This window comes from Anguilla rostrata, chromosome 10, assembly GCF_018555375.3.
Source record: "Anguilla rostrata isolate EN2019 chromosome 10, ASM1855537v3, whole genome shotgun sequence".
Classification (NCBI taxonomy): Eukaryota; Metazoa; Chordata; class Actinopteri; order Anguilliformes; family Anguillidae; genus Anguilla; species Anguilla rostrata.
In genome coordinates, this window is record NC_057942.1 from 28,483,929 (window position 1) to 28,500,075 (window position 16,147).

Sequence of the window (16,147 nt, forward strand, 5' to 3'; positions counted from 1 at the left end):
AGGCAAGGATCCAGCACCTGAGTCAGGGAGAAGGGAGACTTAAATAGACACGACGCAGACGAGACACAGGAGGGCACAATGAACAATCAGGCCACAGAGAGGGAAGGGAACACGAGACAATTAACAACCAATAATGGGAAGATTGAACACAATAAAACAATTACAGGACACAAAACAGAGGTGCCGCCATCTGGCGGCCCAACCAGGAATAACAGGGGGAAGACACAGAATCCTGACAAAATGAGGTAGTTTCACAACAATCTGCTTTAAAAAAAAACACGTCTGTCCTAAAGTCTAACCCCTCTCCACGACCATATTTGGATAGAAATTGATCTCAGATACTGCACTAACAGTAATACTAGGTCCCCCTCTGATCATAACACAGGACACAACTGCCTGCTTTCTCTGTCTCCCTAACTCTAGTGGAAGGGGGAGCCAAGAATGGCTTGCTGGAGGCCTTAAAAGGAGGTATCATAGACAGACATTAAAGACTGGGGTGAAGAGTTGGGGGGGGGGGGGCGGGTGAATTAAGAATGGACCTGCTGAGATAATGCCAACCGCACAAAGAGAGCGGCTAGGAGGCCTCGTCGCGCCAAAAACGGGAAGCGGTCGCCCCTTCTTTCCGAACAATGCACTTCAAGGATGAGAGGCTTCCTCATTAGTCGTGTATGAGGAGCAGGGATTCATGTCTGCGATGGCACTTGAGAGAGAGAGAAAAGAGAGAAAAAGAGCGGCGACACAGGAAGGATGCCCCTGACCGCGGCTCATTAAATCGCTCTCGTACACGACGCGACATCACGATGCTTACTGATGAATGTAAATAGAGTTCATGCAAACACTCATACACACACACACACACATGAACATGCATAAAGTGCTGTGGGGTGTTTGAAGGTGTTTCAAGCCTTAGTTAACAAGGGAGTTTATATTCAGCTTTCAAATAAGGCCTGTAGAAGGAAAAGAGAGACTGTAACGGTTACCCTTTATGGTGGGGATAATTGGAGCTGACTATTAATCAGTGTGCATTTGCTAGGCAGCTATTGACGGGGGCCCAGCGCGGGCCAGCGACAGACTGATGGCAGCATTAAGGTAGGGCCCTATAGTTTCTGTGACAACAGAATCACAGATGGAATCGCAGAATTGAGAATTTAAAAAAGCTATAACACAGATTCCTTAGGGCCCTATATTAAGTCAATGCTAAAAGCTGACTGGAGATTTGAAAACATGACTATGTTATGTGAATGTTGTTACAAATAAGTCATTTATTCAACACGCATTTAAAAAATCAACAACTATTACAGCATAGCAGAGTTTTACAAAGAATCTGACAACAATGTACAGTCTTGGAATGCTGTGTTTTCAACAATAACAAAAGAAATTCTATAAAATAAATAATATCAAAGTTTTTGCACTCTACAAAAAACTTGTATTCAAGTCCTGATTGGCTACTGAATCTTATAACAAGCATTGGAATTCTGGGCACATTTAAACATTTAAAAAACTGTCCAAGGTTTTTTACCTTTTACCTTTCCTCCTTGACATTATCCCTAAATGTCACAAAGGAAGTATCTGGGTTAGTGACTGTTTGGCTAGCTAGCTAAGTTAGCCAAATGACCACGTTGTCATTAAATTTTTCCCGACAGTGAAAACTGCCTGACTTGTTTACATTTTGGACAGATGTGGCTCCTGAGTAAATCTATCGTTGTTTCCGTCGCAGCACTTTCGACACAAGCAAAAATCCTCAAATTTCTTCTAACCGTGAACAGACCTGCAAACTCATCAGGGGTGAAAAAGGTGACAAAGATGCGAACCCCCTAGGGGGGTCCGGGGGAATAAATATCAGCTTTAAAATGTGGATTTACAGTAGATTTTAGCATGAGGATATAGGGAAAAAGGAGTGGCCCTTCACCAGTTTGTTAATTGTTTGTTAATTGGTTAATTGATTGCATTTAAGCATTTGTTGATTAATTGATTATTTAATTGTTTAATTTGATGTGATTGTAACCAGGTGCAACTGATTGGCTCAACTATTTAAGTGTCTGTACATAGGGACAGAGGGAAGGAAGGTGAGCCACTAACATTGGTACTGCTGGTGGTTTTTAAAAGAAATTATTAGTCCTTTTTACAAGTATTGTTTTACTCAGTTGTTTTTAAGCCTTTTTACACTCACCCTAGAATTAATGCAATCTTACTGCTAATGTCCCCCTTACATTACAAAAGTAATGTAAGGGGGACATCAGTTCAGGGCACTTAAAAAAATAAAAATAAAAAAAAGTCAAGAGAGTGCAGAGCCGGGTCCAAAATTGTATTAAAATGCATTGCATCCACTATACAATAAAGTTGATCAAACAAAACAAAAACACAATATGCACAACAACTGACAAATCAAATGAATAACACAGCTTATGTTATATTTTGGGAAAGAGAGAGTTTTTTATAGTGGCAATATGGTGTGGAAATGTGTGTTCTATTACACACATTATTTAACTGACTAGTACTGATAGTTTAACTTAAGGCACAGTGGTGGCTGCTGAGGAGGCAGAAAACTTCCCTTGATTATTAGTCTTGACTTTCAATCATTTTCCTTGATTAACAAGTCTGCCCACGATCTGAATAATTCAATTGTAGGCCTAGATAAACACAGTTTCCTTCGTCACGCCATGCTATGAAGATCAAATAAATTATAAACTCAAAAATGCCATCTAACCTGTGCTCATTCAAATGACAAATTGCCATGAACTTTAAAAACAAGACCAGGTCAAACCCTAGTAGGCTATATGGTTTTGAGAAACCCCGCTATTGCGATCCAGCCAAAAATAACTAGCACTTTGCTGTAAGCGGTGGGTACAGACAATTTGACAATTAGGACGTTGGCTCTTCTCCATTGCTCTTAATGGTCTACAAGAAAATACAAATAATTCGAAATCCGCGCCTGCAAATCCATTATTAAAATGCTTGGTAGATTTGTTAATCACCGCTGGTGGCGTTAATTTCTACTTGTTTAACGTGACTTTCGAAAGGTTAGCTAGCGTTGTCGTAAAATTTAGTGTTAACACATTACTACGGTTGTGGGTCAGGCACTACGGTAAGAAGAAATATTAGAATAGCGCTTCCAATATTGCTTGTGTCCAAAGTGCTGCGACGGAATCAGCGATAAATTTACCAACGAGCCACATCTGTCCAAAACGTAAACAAGTAAGGCAGTCTTCACGGTCGGGGAAAAATTTTACGACAGCGTCATCCATCGAGTGAACACCACAGACGGCGGTGGTGTAACAGTTATTGGCTCATTACTAACTGATTGCGGCGAAAACCTGCGGTGAAAACTTCCTAGATTAACCACCCCCTCTCCCTCCCCTCCCCTCCATTTCAAAAACTCATCGGATCTGCACAAATGACCTATTTTTAATTCAAAACGGCGAATTTCGCCGAAAAGCCACTAGTTTGCAGGTAGCCTATGCGTGAAGAGTGACTGACCCTCAACCGTAGAGTTTTTTCCCCAAAGATGGTATTTCTAGATATAGCCTAATTTTGCCGCTGTGTTAACACATTTCTACGTTTGCCGGTCAGGCACTCTTCACCCTAAGAAGATATTTTAGGATTTTCCGGTTGTGCACATTTCAATCGACATTAGCATATTAAAAACTGGATAAACGTACACAATCCGAAAATGTTCATGGTAAAGATCTGGAATACGCAGATTTTGTCATTTGAACGAGCACAGGTTAGATGGCATTTTTGAGTTTATAATTTATTTTGAATTTATTTGATCTTCATAGCATGGCGTGACGAAGGAAACTGTGTTTATCTACAATTGAATTATTCAGATCGTGGGCAGACTTGTTAATCAAGGAAAATGATTGAAAGTCAAGATCAGGGGAAGTTTTCTGCCTCCTCGATTTTCAGCTCAGCAGCCACCACTATATGCCTTAAGTTAAACTATCAGTACTAGTCAGTTAAATAATGTGTGTAATAGAACACACCTTGCCACACCATGTTGCCACTATAAAAACTCTCTCTCTTTACCAAAATATAACATAAGCTGTGTTTTCCATTTGATTTGTCAGTTGTGCATATTGTGTTTTTGTTTTGTTTGATCAACTTATTGTATAGCGGATGCAATGCAGTTTAATACAATTTTGGACCCGGCTCTGCACTCTCTTGACTTTTTTTTTTTTTTTTTTTTTAAGTGCCCTGAACTGATGTCCCCCTTACATTAGCCTACTTTTGTAATGTAAGGGGGACATTAGCAGTACGATTTCATTAATTCTAGGGTGAGTTTTTCCCTATATCCTCATGCTAAAATCTGCTGTAAATCTACATTTTAAAGCTGATATTTATGCCCCCGGACGCCCTAGGGGGTTCGCATCTTTGTCACCTTTTTCACCCCTGATGAGTTTGCAGATCTGTTCACGGTAAGAAGAAATTTGAGGATTTTTGCTTGTGTCGAAAGTGCTGCGACGGAAACAATGATAGATTTACTCAGGAGCCACATCTGTCCAAAATGTAAACAAGTCAGACAGTTTTCACGGTCGGTAAAAAATTATGACGACGTTGTCGTGCACATCAATGTCATCAAGCTAACGTTATTAATAAACAAGTGAAGTCGTTATTTCGATGGCGATTAGTAAGTAATGTAATGTTACAATGTATCGAACGTTACATGCATGCTACTAGTTTAACGTTACCTACACACTGCTTAAGTCAATATAAAAAGAATGCATGCCTACTTACGAGATGAAGTGATAAAGCGGAAGTTTGTAACGAGGTTAGTTAGTCTAATAAATAAGAAATAGTGGCTTGCTGGGTAACGTTAGCTTGTGATAAATTGGAAACCTCAAGTGTTGAACGTCACTCTACGCACAATGAGGGTAAAGAACACTGATCTCAGACCTGCTGTTTTCCTATAGTGCGTTCACATTTTAACCAACAGATGTCGCTGGTGAGTTTTCCAACCGAGCCGCCCCACTGTAACTGTATTTTAAAACATCTTTAAAATACTTTTTCTTTTTTTTTTTTAAATTCCCCGATGCTTAGGCCCGGCGGGGGGTCAACTTGCCGCCGGACTTGCAATCAAGCGGCCAAAACCAGACTTCGTTTCTGAAGCTCATTTCCTGGTGTTGTAGTTCCTGGTTGCTCACTAGCGCCACTACGGATGGCTCCAGTATAGGTGTTTTCATATCCGGTTTCCATGTAAGTCTACGGTAATATAGTATAATAATTTTTTCTCACAAGAACAAATAGTCATAATAGGTGTGTTTTATTCGTCTTATGACTGTCCATGGGTCGATTTCATGATTTATTGCGTCATTTGGGCACAGTGCCAATATTTGTTCTGGACCAATGAGGTACAGCTTGCGTCACTTCCGGATTACTGCGAAGGACTGAGCTACAGTAGGGGCTACAATCTGTGGTCACTGGGGTGGGAGGTGGCGTCTCTTGGCCTTGACATTGCGGCTCCGACCACGGTCCACCTGTGCGAAGTCAGAAAATGCAGGCATCCCATTTTGTAGTGGTTTCATTATAGCGTGTGCTATTTACAGCTGCACTAGACGACCATAAAATAATCCTCCTCTGAAGTTTTGCGGTAGCCGAGTCATTTTTACTATTTCCTTTAGCCCACTTAACCAAATAATTAGTTGGCAGAAAGCGTAATCAGCTAACGCTTATTTGCTATATGTGGTAGTCCAGTAGCCTATGCTAAAACAGTTCGCAACTTCGGCTACCAAGCCATTTGACTAGCTAGCTAACCCTAACCGGCAAATATTCCATCTGTCAAACGTGTGTGACGGCTTGTCAGTCGTGTACATTCCGTAAATGTCTACCTGGGCTATGCTGCACGAATGTGACAAAGCTAGAAGCTAGCAAGAAAATAATAATAATTAGAAATTCAATGTACATTATTTTTGTCTTTATGCAACAGGTGGAAAACTTGCTCTTCAAAGTGCGTTGTCATATTTACACGCCTGTAAATCAGTTATTAAAATACTTGGTAGATTTGTTAATCACCGCTGACAGTGTTAATTTTTATTCGGTAAAAAGTGACTTGCGAACGATCGGTCAGCTAGCGTCACCCAGCAAGTAAACACCACAAACGGCGATGGAGTAGTAGCAGTTAATGGCTCATTAACTGACTGTGGCGAAAACCTACGACGATAACTTGCTTGGTTAACAGCAGGTCTACCAGACAGTTATATGAAAATTAGCCTAGTCAAATCACCAGTAGTCTACACATCACTGATTGATTGACCATCAGTGCAGTCGATGTTCTTCCCCTGTAGTTCATATTGCTAATGCGTGAGCTAACCACGGATAGCTTACCTAGCTCACTGGCAAGCTGATATGCTAGCTAAGCATATTCGTTTTGCCGAGAAACACAAATTGAAGATAACTGAACATAATTGTATGATTAATGTCATACGTATAACGTGATTACATGACACAGTACAGTCAAGGATGGAAATTAAACTCCGTAAACATTTGATCATATATTTTAAAACATAACGGCAGACAGTCAGCTAGCCTCAAGTTCGTTCTGCAATCGTTCGTTCAGGTTGATGGGCTTTTCCGCACCGGACTGTCAATCACATTGTAAAAATCACAGAACCGCTTAACTCTATGGTTTTGGCTCCTAATCGAGAACATGGCCGCGCCCGCCATTGAGCTTCAAAACGTGTTTTACAGACCCACGGAGAGGCAATGGGTGACGTCACAGTACCTTTGTCTATATTTTTTACAGTCTCTGCTTGCAATACACTGGCGGAAACCGTGCCATGTGTGTGTGTGTGTCCGTGTGTGCGTGTCCATACTGCCACTCAGGTGAGGTAGACAGCTACTAAACAACCAAGACTTACTGAACAAATCATGTGTCCATCCTGCCTTTGTCTAAGCAGAAGGTCCAGTCTTCTCGACACACCTGTGGCTAATTACATTCAATCTGGTCTGTGACTGCCAACATCAGATCTACCTGTTGCCCATCAAATACTGGCATCACAAGAAGTGACAATTAATCATAAAGGGGGCATAATTATGCAAGTTGGAAATTCAACACAAGTGCTCTTAAAACACAATCAAAAAGACAACATTCTCTTTACATGGCAAATGACGAAATCTTTCCAACAAGTTGAGCCCTTCAGACAGATTTTAAAAGGCAATGTACTTTTTTCAAAGCAAATAACGGATGAATTCACTTCAAAAGTTTGGTTAAAATGAGGCCCACATCTTCACAGATTGGCAGATGGGTAGTGGGGGCGGGATCTCTGTCAGTCACACATTTTCCTAATTAATTCGCAGACACGCATACACTCACAGAAACAGAACTCCCACCGCCCCCAGCATATTCCCCACCCACACAGTGACCAAAAAATCCCTTCATACAGAAACAGGCTGCTGTTCAGCAGTACCAAACAGAAAAGGACAGGCCGTGGGGGCCTTTTCTGTGAGCACAGAGAGAACTACGCACCGCCCTAAACATCTTTCTATTCTCCAAACCCCCATGATGGTTGCTCTGGGGATAGCTATGCATGTGAATGCCACAGACAGGTCCCTAATTGACTGTTATTTTTTGTTTTAAGTCTGTGGTTTTTTAAAATTCTGTATTGTAATGAACACGACATAATGAGGATGGTACATGCTGGGTAATGTGACCTGTCGGCCCAGAGTCATTCAGGCAGCCCTAAGTACATCTGTCGTCAACCATGTGTCTGCTACCCACTTGCTGGTGGGGTAGTGATGGATGCCTACTGAGTGCTGGTAGAGCGAGTATAACACCCGCCTCTTTCGATTGGCTCTTTCTGCGTATGTGTTAATCTCAGCTTCGAGCACGGGCATTGTCACGCCCCATTGGTCGTGTAGGCCTTAACGCCTGGGCAGTCTTCCTCCACTTGTCTGTGTGGGGGTTGCCGTGGCAACATCTAGAGTAACCTTTAAGGGCCAAAGTCAAGCAGGGCTGGTTATTGGGTTTCTTTTAGTTTTTATTTTCATGGCAGTTACTGAGTGGATCATGGGTGTAACTTATGGGGAGGATGGGGCATTACAACCCCCCAATATCACCAAAACAGGCCAAATACATTTTTCGTGAAGTATTTTCCCCTTAGAATTCACTGGAAACGATCATTTCACAACCGTTCTTTAAAAAATTTCTTCTTGCCTCCGGCCCCCCCCCCCCCCCAGGGCTGCAGTTCTCAGGGTTTATTAATTTCAACCCCCCCCAATATTCTAACTAAAGTTACACCCTTTGAGTGGATGAAAGCTCATAATTAGAGGTTGCATGTAGGAGAAGCAGCCAGCTGGCTGTGAACAGCTGAGTATAAGAGTTTATGGGGTTTACTGCAGGGTTTATAGGGTTTATTTCCTAATATCAAGTACCTGTTGCTAAGCGAGCGTGTCATTCAAAGGTCTCTCTCTCTCTCTCTCAACATACAAAGTTGATGGTGTGACAAATGGTTATATGCTTATTTTTGTAAAAGCCTGTGTTCTATTGCTTGTGTTCTTTTTCTCTTTTTTCTTTTCCCTCTTTTATCTGTTTTTTGTCTATCTATTGTAATACATTTTGAGTTGGTGATTTCTTTTTTTGCTCTCTCTCTCTATCAGACAAGGAAAGAAATGCAGTTTCTTCCAAACAGGACCTCACCAAACAGGACCAGTTTGAGTGGCACATCTCTCTGTGGATGAATGCTGCTTTGCTCTGCTTTAGTCTATGAATCCTGCTTCAGTCTGGCCTATCCCGATGTAGCTGGATTATTTTGAGGGTCTGATGATGTCATAATGCCCCTGGGTCCCTGCGCGTGCTCACTGTGTTCAGAAGGCCAGAAGGAGATCCTGACTTCTCTGCCCCCTACTGAGTGTGACTCATACACCCAGGTCAGAGAGAGAGGAGGAGTAGCATCAAACCAAATTCAATACAGACAGTGAGAGCGAGGGGGGGAGCATAAAAACAGTTAGAAGGCAATTGTCTCTTGCCATCACCTATGTCATCATCAAATACATTATATACCACGCTCTAACCTATTAGGAGAAGACTGGTATAATAGCCATATTGCCATGGGAACCAGCTGATCACATTCCCATTGCTTTATATCATCATTACCTTAAGCGAGTGTCATGGGATCCAATTCAACAGACATGATTACTTATTATCTGTGATGTTCTGTGTAAGGACCCACACGCAGACCAGGGAAATCCAAAAAACGTTGTCTTTATTCAGTCCGAGGTTCGAAGCCAGGTAATCAGAGAGAGGACGGTGCCGAATCGAGTTTCCAAAAGAATAGTGAAAAAACAGGCAAAAAATCAAAAACCAGGAGATCAGAATGGCGAAGGTACAAAGGGACAGGCAAAAGAGAAGTCAAGGCAAAGCGAAGGTCAAACCAGAAGCAAACAAAACCAAAAGGGGCAGGCAAACTCGAAGTCGTACAAAGGGGTGTCGCAGGAATCTCGATAGACAAAGGCTTACTAACAATCGGCACAATGAATTCGATCAACGTTCTGACTCTGAGCTGGTGGAAAAGACTGACATTTATACACTGGGGAAGGTAACAATCAAGGAGGGGTTAAGTGAGTGAGGGAGGAGTAACAAACAACATCCAGGTGAAGAACATTAGGAAAACTAATTCAATGACAGGGGACCGACAAAACGCGGACTGGAATCACATAGACAACAATGATAATAGACGGCCTGGGTGAAGCAGGTAGAACACGTGCAGAGAGAGAGAGGTGCAGTCAGAGCAAGAGACAGGTGCAGGCAATTGCAGAACTCAGCGTTAGAGCAGGCTAGAAAGAAAAGGGGCGGAGCTACAGCGCAGCATGGAAAAGGGGAGACTGGTTAATGTATTAGTATAGTGATCTAAACTATCAAAAACCCAAAACTAGTGTGTGTTAGTCCATTAGTAATATTTACATGTTAGTATATTAGCGAGGTTAGTACTTTACAATCTATAAATTAGTAGGGATTAGTAGAAATTAGTAAAACTAGAAATAAGCAGGAAGTAAGTAAAGCGAGACTGGAAAGAAGGGGGGAAACCACGAAAACCCGGAACCACCCGAATAGTGAAATCACACCAGTACAGGGGAGTGAAGCAGCTCAGGGAACACAGACACAGAGACAGTACTGGGGAGACAAGTGACCGGGAATACAGACTACAACAATTATCAACAGTGATGCACTAAGCTTCATATCAACACTGCAAACAGTGGGCTGCCAGCAGAAATGGTTTGGCAGAACGATATCAGAGCTTGCTTTAAGAGTACAATTCTGAATGTCACCTTAGTAGCTTTCTCATCTTCCTCCTTTGTCTGTTTGTACTCTGCCTAAGGTGGAGCTTGAGTGGAATAATAGAAAAACAAAACAACAACAAAAAAACAACAACAGAAAGCGTCAGTGTGGAAGGAAACTTCCAGATGTAGCACGCATCTGAGAGTCTCAGACTGAGACGGTTCAGTGCAAAACACTCGTCTCAGTAAAAAAATCAACTCAGACTTCATCATTCTCTCCTACTGTGTAATGAGACTATCCCTTTTACAAAAACAAAACTTAACTTCAGACTTCAGACTCCCAAATTTCAGGGAATCAATGCCCCCCCCCACCAGTTATTTCCCAGTATCCTTGATTGTCCTTGTCAGTTAACAGGATTCACGCAATATCACCTGACAACTTACTGGAAGAAAAGGCTGCTTGAATTCCGACACATGATTAGCTCAGTGAAGAAGGAACGATACGGGGGGGGGGGGCGGTGCTCGTAGCCATGACAACCACACCTCCTCTGAGGCTGAAGCGATTTTGAGAGGAGAGAGGGAAAGGCTCCGTGGGGAGAGATGGCGATCGATATCGCTGATGGAGCCGCATCATCACTGCCCTGTTGTAACTGTATGATTACAGCCCCCTTTGGGAAGATTCATTTACTTTTTCTTCTGACGCAGGCAGCAGGAATGGGGTATGACAAAAGCATTAATAATAGTATATTATGAAAACATAATAATATCATATGATGTGCAATAATAACAAATTTAGGAAATTTTTTATTATTATTATTATTATTATTATTATTATTATTATTGCGTGTCAGACCGTTGACATCTGTCAGCCATGCGTATGGTTCTCGGACAAACATATTCTCACATCTCGCATCCTCCCATTGAAAGATCATTGTGCTACTTTGCTCTGACGTTAATAAGCATACCGTTAAACACACACATATTAAATAGAATCGAGAAGTTGTGGGAAAGGCTGTGAGGCATGACGTAAAAACGCATACCGCTAAAACACTTGCACAGCGTGCTCTCTCCTTATGTTCATCTTCGGCGTGTAGGAGTTGAGGACAGGCGAGGCGGAGTCACGGGACCGCCTATCGCTGCCTTCGCCGTATCAGCTGACTCATTTCCAGTGCATAGAAAATATTGACACGTGCGTACGCGGAAAGATCCCGGGGGAAGAAGCTAATGGAAAGTCAGAGAGCCTCTGCCTGTAAGGGCGTGTCCTACCCAGTATTTTCTGAACCACAAACCACATAACTCGCCATACTTTACCAGCATATACATGACCAAAAAACACTTACACGGGACTCGACCTTTGAACGAAAGGATTAATGCAGAGTCATAAACAATTTTTTTTTTTTTTTTTATCTTCGCAGGATGATCACAAAGTATCCAGCACATCTGTGATTACCCTGCTCTTTCACTTAATGAGTCCCACAGCTTTACAAAAAGATATAGTCAGAATACATAGTCTGAAAGCAATACAGAGCAAACATTGGCCTTTAAATGACCTCTCTGTACACATCCGGCATCTGGCCCATTGACTGTGTGGCTCGCGCAAAGATAATATAGATCCCTGTGTGTGTATAATGTAAGAGACCTTCACTTTGACTCGTTCACATTTTGTTTGCTAAAGCAGAGGCAGGGGGCAGAAACACCACAATAAGAACTGCAACGTGGACCTGGGTTCAGAATTGACTTTGCCCGCACGACAGTTCCGTTTCGTGAGAACCAGCCATATGACCCCCTCCCTCATCTCCTGTTCTCTCTCGTTTTTATTCCATGCCTTCTTCAGCTGTGAATGGCTCTGTGATCACTGAGCCATTCATTTCCCTCTCTTTTCCCCTTCTTGTCTGTCGCTGAGGAGGATGGGTTTCCCCCTTAAGCCCGGTTCCTTCTGAGGTTTCTTCCCATCTGCCACAGGGGGTTTTTCCTTGCCAGTGTTGCCTTAGGCTTGCTCCTGTTGGGGTTTAGGCCAGGGTTGTCTATGAAGCGTATTGAGACAACTGCTGTAAAATACGCTATGCAAATAAATTTTGATTGATTGATTGATTGAATGTCTGGGGCCCTCATTCAAAATAAAAACTAGGTTGCTTGGTTGGTAATGTTTGCTCTTGTAACCTACATACTGGCTCAGTCTTGCCAATTCAGTATGCTGAGCCACATATGTCATTCAGTAGAAACATTTCAAGTAATTCTATTTCGGCTCTGTCCACATGGTCTTACGGTGCAAATACGTTCAGGAAAGAACATGACACGAAGGCAGATCGCTACTTTCATGTGGGTATTTTTCCACGATGCTTACGTCTCTCTAAAATTTCTTAGAATAGAACGCGATCCCTACTTTGACAACTTCCTCGTAACACATCAAGTTGCCTGTTACCACGCACGCTCTCGCAGAAGAGCAACCACACATTTCAGATTATGCTTAGTTTGCGCTTCAAAGGCTGGGAAAGAAGCAGATTGTGATTATGAGGTGCTGAATGGGGGAAGATGACAAATGCCAGTGAGCCTGGCGATGAGCGTCTCATTTGCATAAAAGAGCGAACAAGGGACCTCTGCCACAAGGTCACCCAAGGAAAAATAATAATAAAAATAAATAAATAAAATCTAATGCCAAAGGGTCTTTAATGAACGAATTCTGAATTTTAGAGCTCGATTCTGGCTCTGTCCATTGGCTTGTCCCATTCTGTTTTGTTCATGAAGTGTCCCTTTTTAAAAATAGCATGGTTTTCTCTCTGGATTCTGTTCGAATTAGCCGAGTCGTGCGGCCGCATTATGTAAATAGAGCACATTTATTATTACCAATTGCTTTTGTTCTGAGCCTTGTTTTTAAAGGCGAGCGACCATCGTTTTATTTTTGGCGCCTTTATCAGGCTGAATGATTCCAGTGAATTGCACTCCAGGAAGATGAGCATCACGCCAACGCACCATTTCCTCTATAGTGACAGGACAATGCTGGCCGTGAGCGGCTCACGACAACTGACTGGAAAGTATACAGTAGCGATGATACGTGTAACATTTCCACCACTCTTACAGTCTGTAAAAAGAATATCAAATGTTGAATATGGTGGGCGGCCCTTTAGACAATTGAGCACAAAATAATCGAATCAGTCTAGTTGAATAACTAGGCCTATGCATGTTTATTTTGCGATATGTCACGTACAGTTGAGGCCAAAAGTTTGCATACACCTAGGCTAGAGATATTCAAACTCAGTCTTTCACAACTCAATTTAATGTTACCATACATTATTTTGGCAAGTCAATTAGGGCTGCTTTGTTCACATCGGAGGTAATTTTGAAACAATCGATTAGAGATTTATTTCAGCTTTAATTCACTATATCAGAATTCCAGTGGGTCAAAAGTTTACATACACCAAGTTGACTTTCTCTTTAAACAATCTGGAAGATTCCAGAAATTGATGTAATGACTTTTTAGAAGCTTCTGATTGGACAATTGCCTTAATTAGAAGTTCACTGGCACATGTGGCTGTCTTTTTACCCTTGATACCATGGGAAAACTCAGACAAGACCCTTAGAAAAAACTGTGGACCTCCACAAGCCCGGTTCCTCCTTAGGAGCAATTTCCAAACAATTGAAGGTACTACAAGCATCTGTACAAACAATTGTATGCAAATATAAAAATCTTGGGACCACACAGACACTGTGTCATTTAGGAAGGAGGCACAAATTACTCCCAGGACTCAACAAATTTTGGTCCAAAAGCTTCAACTGAACCCCAAGACAACAACAAAGGAACTGGTGAAGGAGATGGAAGCATCAGGTACTAAAGTATCTACATCCACCATTAAGAGAATCCTACATCGCCATGGCCTGAAAGGATGTCGTACAAGGAAGAAGCCCCTACTCCAAGACCGGCATAAAAAAGCCAGAATTAAGTTTGCAGGTGATCACCAGGATGAAGACCGAGCCTTTTGGAGGAGTGTTGTCTGGTCAGATGAAAAAAATTGAACTGTTTGGCCAGTTGATCAGTGCTATGTATGGAGAAAAAGGGGTGAGGCTTTTAATTCAAAGAACACCATCCAAACTGTGAAGCATGGGGGTGGCAGCATCATGTTGTGGGCGTGTTTTGCTGGAAAAGGGACTGGTGCACTTCAGAAAATAGATGGCATCATGAGGAAGGAGGATTATCTAGAAATACTAAAGCAACACTTCAAGACATCAGCTAAAAAGTTAAAACTTGGTCGCAACCACGTCTTCCAGCAGGACAATGATGCTAAGCATACCTCCAAAGTTGTAACAAAATGACTTAAATACAATAAAGTGAAAGTATTGGAGTGGCCATCACAAAGCCCTGACCTGAATCGCATTGAAAATTTGTGGATTGAACTGAAAAAGTGTGTCTGAGTAAGGAAGCACACAAACCTGTCTGAGTTATACCAGTTCTGTCCGGAGAAATGGGCAAAAATTCCAGCAAAGTATTGTTAGAAGCTTGTGAAAGGCTACCCCAAGCGCTTGATTCAAGTTAAGCAATTAAAAGGCAATGCCACCAAATACTAACAAAGTGTATGTAAACTTAGTTTTGACCCACTGAAAATATGATATAGTGCATAAAAGCTGAAATAAATCTGTCTCTTAGCTATTATTTTGAAATTACCTCTCATGGAAATAAAGTAGATATCCTAGTTGACTTAACACAGGAAATGTGTGGTAACATGAAATGTGTGGAGTGAAAAACTGAGTTTGAATGTCTTTAGCCTAGATGTATGTAAACTTTTGGCCTCAACTGTACATATGCCTAAAGATAGAAAACTAGAAAACAACAGGCGTCAAAAACGCCGTTTTTATCATTCGTGTCTGTTCTGCACTTATTTTTTGAATGTCGGAATCTAATTTTATTAGATTTTACTAAAACTCTTCAGCGTCATTTAAACCGTCGTCATTTCGCAGACTGCTCACCACTTAAAGCGATCTCGCAGCACTTGATGGATCTTAGGGTGAAAAGCCTTACGTTAAGAAGAAAACGCCAGGTGGGCTTCCCAGCAACTTGCCCCTCCGTCTAAAGAGTGAATCGATAACTGAATGTCACTCTGAAACTTTATAACCCGCGACAGTGACTTTATTTGGAGTAACGCAAATCGGGCACTTTTTCTGATTTCTCTAAAAGCGTCATAAAACGTATTAAAGCCCCGGGTAGGCTACGCTTGCGGTGGAGTGGCCTGGGTCTGCTCTTACTGTAGTAAACTAGCCTCTAATTGGATCTTGTTCATCAGAGCAGTTAACCCTTATCAGACGTTTTGTTAAATGGTTCATTCACTGAATCCTGTATTTAGCTGTCAGTGGCGCTGTCCTAAGCTGTGGTGCTGAACCACCGATATCAATGCGGCGGTTGCCTGTGGGCCGGGGAAAGATTCCGTTCAAGTTAAAATTAACGTAACACGAAAAACGATAAGATCAGACTTCACAGGCTGTGTGTGTGTGTGTGTGTGTGCGTGAGAGAGAGAGAGAGAGAGAGAGAGAGAGAGAGAGAAAGAGAGAGAGTAGCCTATATTCGGTTAGTTCCATACATAAGTTTGTAAGTTTCAAGACATAAATATATAGTATAGGAAAATGTATTACTACTCTACGGTGGCGGTAAATTAATAATTAATGAACGACTACAATGGATTGCCACAAAGAGCTGTGCTTTTTGTCACTTCGCCCATGAAAATGTGAACAGAACGTTAGATAAAGATAATACGTTCGATTTCTGTTATTTATTTTTATTCTTTTATTTATTGGTTACATGACCCCCATCTCTCTCTCTCTCTCCGCCTCCATCCTCGGAATAGAGAAGGACAGGTAGATTCGAATGACGTCAGAGCTCCTCGTAATTTGACGCTTAATGATTTTCTTCATTGCCTTGTTTTGCCCGGCGTTCCACGTTTATTCAGCGGGG